Source organism: Meleagris gallopavo, chromosome 12, assembly GCF_000146605.3.
Source record: "Meleagris gallopavo isolate NT-WF06-2002-E0010 breed Aviagen turkey brand Nicholas breeding stock chromosome 12, Turkey_5.1, whole genome shotgun sequence".
NCBI classification, from domain to species: domain Eukaryota; kingdom Metazoa; phylum Chordata; class Aves; order Galliformes; family Phasianidae; genus Meleagris; species Meleagris gallopavo.
The window spans coordinates 11,022,979-11,028,733 of NC_015022.2; the positions used below are offsets into that span (position 1 = coordinate 11,022,979).

At 41.8% G+C, this 5,755-nt stretch overlaps 1 long non-coding RNA gene across 1 annotated transcript in view; it reads left to right on the top strand.

The window, feature by feature from the left end:
• The window catches only part of LOC104912843, a 28,398-nt gene that overhangs the window by 3,480 nt on the left and 19,163 nt on the right, over positions 1 to 5,755 (top strand). The gene's annotated exons all lie outside the window — the stretch shown is intronic.

The window sequence follows — 5,755 nt, forward strand, 5'->3', positions numbered from 1 at the left end:
AAAAAAAAGTGTCTAGATAATGATTTAGTCTACAAGGTATACTTATCTGCTACAGAGCTTGTTAATAAGGCAGATCTATTTGCTTATTGTGTCAGAAATACAGGGCTGATTGTTTCTGTGTGTGCAGACTGGCTGGCAGTGAGCATAGAGCTATAGAGCTACTGCGTGGTGGGCAGCACCCATGGGTGCACAGCCCTAGCCTGCCCTGGGCAGCTGGCACGAGCTGCTAGTGGGCTGGGAGGCATTGAGCTCTGGGCTTGGGTGGGTGCCCATGCAAAGAGATCATCTTTGAGCGGCAGGATAGGTGTGGGCGTATTCATGCGCTGACGTGTCTGAGGTGTCATTTCTTCATCCTCTCACCTGTGTGAGTGCTGTTGGGGTTTTCTTGGGTTTTAATTTAACAGCTCTATTTCATTTGAAGCAAACAACCGTGGTTTAGATCTGATGTGAAGTCCATTGAAGATGATGGAAAGACTGCTGTTGCTCATAGTGAGATTTGGTAGTAGTTATTTCAAAATACTTTTTTTTTTTTTTTTTTTTACCTCTCAGTTTATTAATTGATTTTCCTTTTAATTACTGAGACAGAAATTCAATGGGCAGAGTGACATTAAATCATTCAGAATATATTTGAACACTGCTTTCACGAGAGGGTGGAGGTTATTATCCTTTTCTACTGCACTGAATTAGTCCTAGAAAAATAACAAAAATAAAGTAATAGGAGGATATAACCAGACAACCACAGTTGAGAGCAGGTTATTTTACTTGCCCTGTGATTCTGTGGTAGAAATAAGGGGTCAGGTAATAAAACCAGAACACACTCCCACTTAAATGAATGGAGCCATTCATTTCAAGGACAGCTTCGGGGTTTTTTAGTCTAGCAATGTAGCTAACTGAATTCCCTGCAGGCAGATGAACCAGTGAAGGAAAAATGTTCAGATTAAGAGTTCCAGGTTTATGTGCTTTGGAGTCTAGTTTTCTTTCTTTCTTCCTTTTTGTTTTTTTCCTCCCTTCATTTCTCTTTAACTGTTAAGGATAATTATTCCAGTGGGGATGGGAGGTGATTGAGAGAGGAAAGTTGGTTTTGGTGGAGAGGATCTTTGTGAATGCTTCCTTCAGGCTGCAGAAGCAACTGAACCATTAGATCTCTGCAATTCTAAAATTTGTCTCGATTCAGTAAAACGTAGGCTGTCTTTTTCAGGTTATTTGGAACAAGCTAACAAGAAACCTGCCACCCTGAACAGAGCAGAGTTCTAGGGATCTAAACAATGGAAAAATATTTTTTTAAATATAAAAATAAGATAACAATAATGAGCTGAGTTCTCTACTAAAGGCAGGTCACAAAGATAAGCAGTCTGGAGCACTTCACTCCTTCCAAGTGCTGTACTGTTAACAATAGCATCTATGATGCTGAAAGAAGATACAGAAAGCTCTTAACTGCTGTTTATTCTGCAGAAGGCTGGTCTTCACTGTGGGAAGGCTCCTGTTAAAGAATAAAACATGCAGTATGTGAGCCTTTCCCTCGTTCAGGATAATAGTCTCAAAGGAGGGGAGAAGGAACATCATCTTGTTGTCAGAACAAATTGTTGCAGGAAAATAAAGGTGAAGCAGAAAAGCAGATCTTAGGGGTGAGACTGTCCTGCTGGGGGAAAAAAAAAAAAAAGCTGGTAGCAGTGCAGAAACACGGTTATCCTTTGCAAGTCCAAAATACAAATGACACAGTTGGTGATGCATTATAGGACCTCAAATATGCACTTATTCATGATAGTGGGGAAAAGTGGATAGATATTGTCTTTGTGTTTTTTTTTTTTTTCTTAAGTTACTTGAGGTGCCTATTTCACAGTGGAGCACCAGAAGGGCAAAGGGAATTTGTAGGATTTTTTCCCCTCTTCCCCCCTCAGATAATTCAGAGTGTGAATAAGGGAAAAGGCATCACTATTCTTTTCCCTTAGAAAAAGGAAAAGATCTTGTACTGGAGAAGCAGAGAACAGGAGTGATGCTTTAGAAGACAAGGAAGAGATTCAGAGGCCCTCCTCGTCATAAACTAGAGTGCTCCCAGCTCTGGTTATCTTAAGTGCTCACTTTGTCCTCAGTTAAGAGACAGAAGGAGGTCCTTCACAAATCAAGGGGGTTTCATAGGATGCCAGCCCTACCTGAAGTGTCCTGGCGTTGTTTGAGGCATTGGCAAAGGCTTTCACCTCAGCTGGCACTGCTGTTTGCTGCTTTTTCTTCCTGTCTAGTCCTTGAAGAGCCACCCCTCCATGCTTGCAGGATGTAAGGTGGACTCATGGGGTTCTTAGCATTTCCTAGGAAATGTAACACAGGCTTCAGCAGCTGCTTGGATTGCTGCAGAAAGTTTAAAAGACTGAGTTTGCTTTTCCACTTCTGGGCATATTTCATTTCATACATCTCAAGATAACTAGGTGTCTGGGAAAGCATGAATACAAAACTAAATGAGAACACAGGGAAATAAATGGTTTCATTTCTGAGTGTTTCTGGTTGAGATTAAACGTGCTTATTTTGCATGTACAGCCATCATCAGAGCATTTATTCTAGCTCAAAACTCTGCAATAGAGGTGATGCCCCTGGAATAACAGACTGGCAGAGGGATTACAAGGTCAGTGATTTCAGACCCCTGCTGTGGGCAGAGTCCCTCATTCTAGGTCATTCCTGACAAATGTTTCTTCTGTGTGTTTTTGAATACCTCCAGTGTTGGGCTGCTGTCATCTTTCTTAGTAGTCAGCCCCTGGATTTCCCTATTTTTACCTTCGTAAAAGTTTTCTTATATTATCTGATATTCTTCCCACAACTATGAGCTCATTAGTCTTTGTGTATTGCTTATGTGATGAAAAAATGCTCCCTTTCCTCTTGGAAATGTAAAAATTGCGTGTATTTATTCATATCTCAGCTTATTCTCACTAGTGCCCCTGTTTCTGGTTCTCACACTGCCCATTCATCTCAGATTTCTTTGTCCCTCGTTCTCCTTTCTGCTTTCCTTTGTGTCTCGAAAAATAAAATCCTCCTCAGAGAAGAGAAAAACCAACTGGAGGAAGGAGCCTTGAATGTAAGATGATGTTTGCAAACTCTCGCACAGCATTGCAGCCCTTTGTCTGTCTCTGTTTAGACAGCGAGCTCTTCAGAGGAGGGGCTCCTTTCCTGTGTTTGTACAAGTGCTTAGCAGACTGCGGTCCTGATAGAGCTGGGTTCCTTAGGGGCTATCGTAATGCACAATAATAATGAACCATATGTCGGTTTAGCCAGGAAAACACTAAACCAGCAGGCCAGTAGGCAGATTTTTCCCTTAATGAACCAGGTATTTCTCAGACAATGCAGACTGTTTTCCTCTTCTATACCACTAATAACACACTTCACTTCTCGAGGAAGTAGTCCTAGGGATGGTGACGTATTTTAAATTTGGTGAGCCTTATTGTTGGCCTAATCATATTGCAGCCATTCAGAAGCCAGTTTCTGGGGTTTTACACAGCAGGCGTGTGCGAACTATCTGTGCTCAGCTTCTCTCTGGGCAGCAGCTGTGAAGCAGTGTTAGCATGAGGCCAGCCCTGACCTTCTCTGTGGCCTAAGTAGCCAAGAGCACTGCTTTGGGCTCAGGATCCTGCCAAACTTCTTCACTGTTGGGTTTTTTTTTTTTTTTGATTATCTGTAGTTTGGCACATGGCTCAAACAAGTTTGTGTCTACATGCAAAGTATTGCACAAGCGTGTGCTTAATAACTAGACACAGTTACTGTCTGATTCTGCACAGAGATGGACCAGCTTAGTTGGTAGAGGGAGGATCTGGTAGGCATTGGTGACACTGGGTACTTTTTCAGCTAGATGGAAAATCTCCTATTTACTTTTTTAAATCTCCTGTGAGATGTTATCAGCATGTTTTAATTCATTCATCCCATTTTTGTTATAAAAAAATATTTTGAGCAAAGTTTTGCTTGAGTAACAGCAAATTAGAAATGTCGATGCTAAGATGAAGCGTTATGATGTTTCTAGGGAGAAATAATTTGGAATTTTCATTTCATAAAACTTTTTTTTGAAGTGGCCTGAATCAAAGCACAAAGGATAAAAGGGAGTGTTTAAAGACACGTAAGAGGATACTAAGATTCCCCAGCTTTCAGCCAGAAAGTTTGAGAGATAACATCAGAAACTGAATACCCAACTCCTACCTTGGAGGTGCTCAGCAGCTCTGGGGGAGCTGGGCAAGGCAATGCCCAGGGCTGCTGCATCCTGGCTTGGCTCTAGTAGGAGAAGGCTGTAAATTTGATGGAGCTGTCAAGGGGTGCACTTTTGTATGGAGCTTTGTTCAGCAGGAGTTGCTGGGAACAGAGGCAGGGAAACCGAGGATTTGCTGCTTGGCAAATCCTCCCACTTCGCTCCTCCCAGTGGAGACATTTGTGATAATCATGGAGAATGCTACCACTTCAGCCTGCTGTAATAACCATGGAGCAACACTCTTGCTCGTAATTGCTTTACTGCCCAGGGGACAGAGAGGACTGTTTCCTTTTATCATTGTCTTCAGCAGTGGGTTTGGTTTTTCTCCTTTATCTGCCAGTTAAACGCTCCTCCATATCATCATCTTGATTCACCTCACCAAGTAGCACACGGGGCTATTTTTAGGTGCTAGAAGTGACATGCAGGGCACTGTGGGTCTTGAGATGTTGGGGCTGGTATTTGAGTAAATTCAAACTGGGCGTGATCTGCACAGTCCTGTAAAGTGCAGGCTGGTTTGAATCAAGAGAAATATTTTAGTAGATTTATTGTTGGCTTTGATATGCTTTTTATGTGTTCTTGTCAGAAGCTGAATTAAAAAAAAAAAGTGTGCAGTTCAGTGTTAGCCTGTAAAAACAAAAATCTGGCACAGAAAGACCTGTCATCATAACTTTTCCAGTGTTACAAATCCTTACTTTGCCACATCTGCTCATTACATGAGACAGGCAAGAACTCAGAGCAGCTGAGCTCTGAGACATTCTGGTTCAGAAGGTAACAAGTGATTTTAAAAGGTCAGGAGATAGCTCCAAAATTTTTCTGCTGGTCCCTTTAGTCCAAGAATTTCATAAGCGGAATGCGAGCAGACTGCATTGATGCATATGTTCAGATAGAGATAAGGCTGGTGAATGAATTACAGTGAGGTGTAAAATAAGTGAAAAGTAAGCTGTACAGCAAGAGTACTTCTTGAAATGGTTGGAGCTTTGTACAATAAAAGATGAAAAATTGTATTCCATGGCCATTTTGGGAACACAGTGGGGTGAGATCAAGGGTGGAGTGGTGAAGTGGTGAAATTAATGGTGTTATAGCAATCCATCTTAGCTGATGATCTTGCCTATGGGCTCTAACTCTGCAGCTTGGTCAATAAATGTGATTGTAGTTATTATGTTTAAAGATAGCTATGGATTTTCAGTCAGAATGATCTTTGCTTTTGTTTTTACTGTTTTTTCTCTTTCCATTTGAAGCATGGCTCTGCTGCTGGCTGTGTCTCCTTTTGGCTGCCAGCAAGGCAGAGCAGGGCAGCAGTGCTGGGGGCTGTGGGCATGCAGAAGGCTCCTGTGTTCTGCTCCACCTGAGCAGCCTTTGCCATCATCAGAGGTTTGCAATTTCTCCATCACAGTTCTGAGATTAAAGGAGTAATTTCAATTTGTCTAATTTTTCCTGAGCTTTCAGGGAGACTTTAGGTAAAAGAAGGAAAAAAGTGGTGTTAGAACATCACTGTTTGAACATAACCCAAAGATCTGGAAGTTTGGGATTACAAAAAGA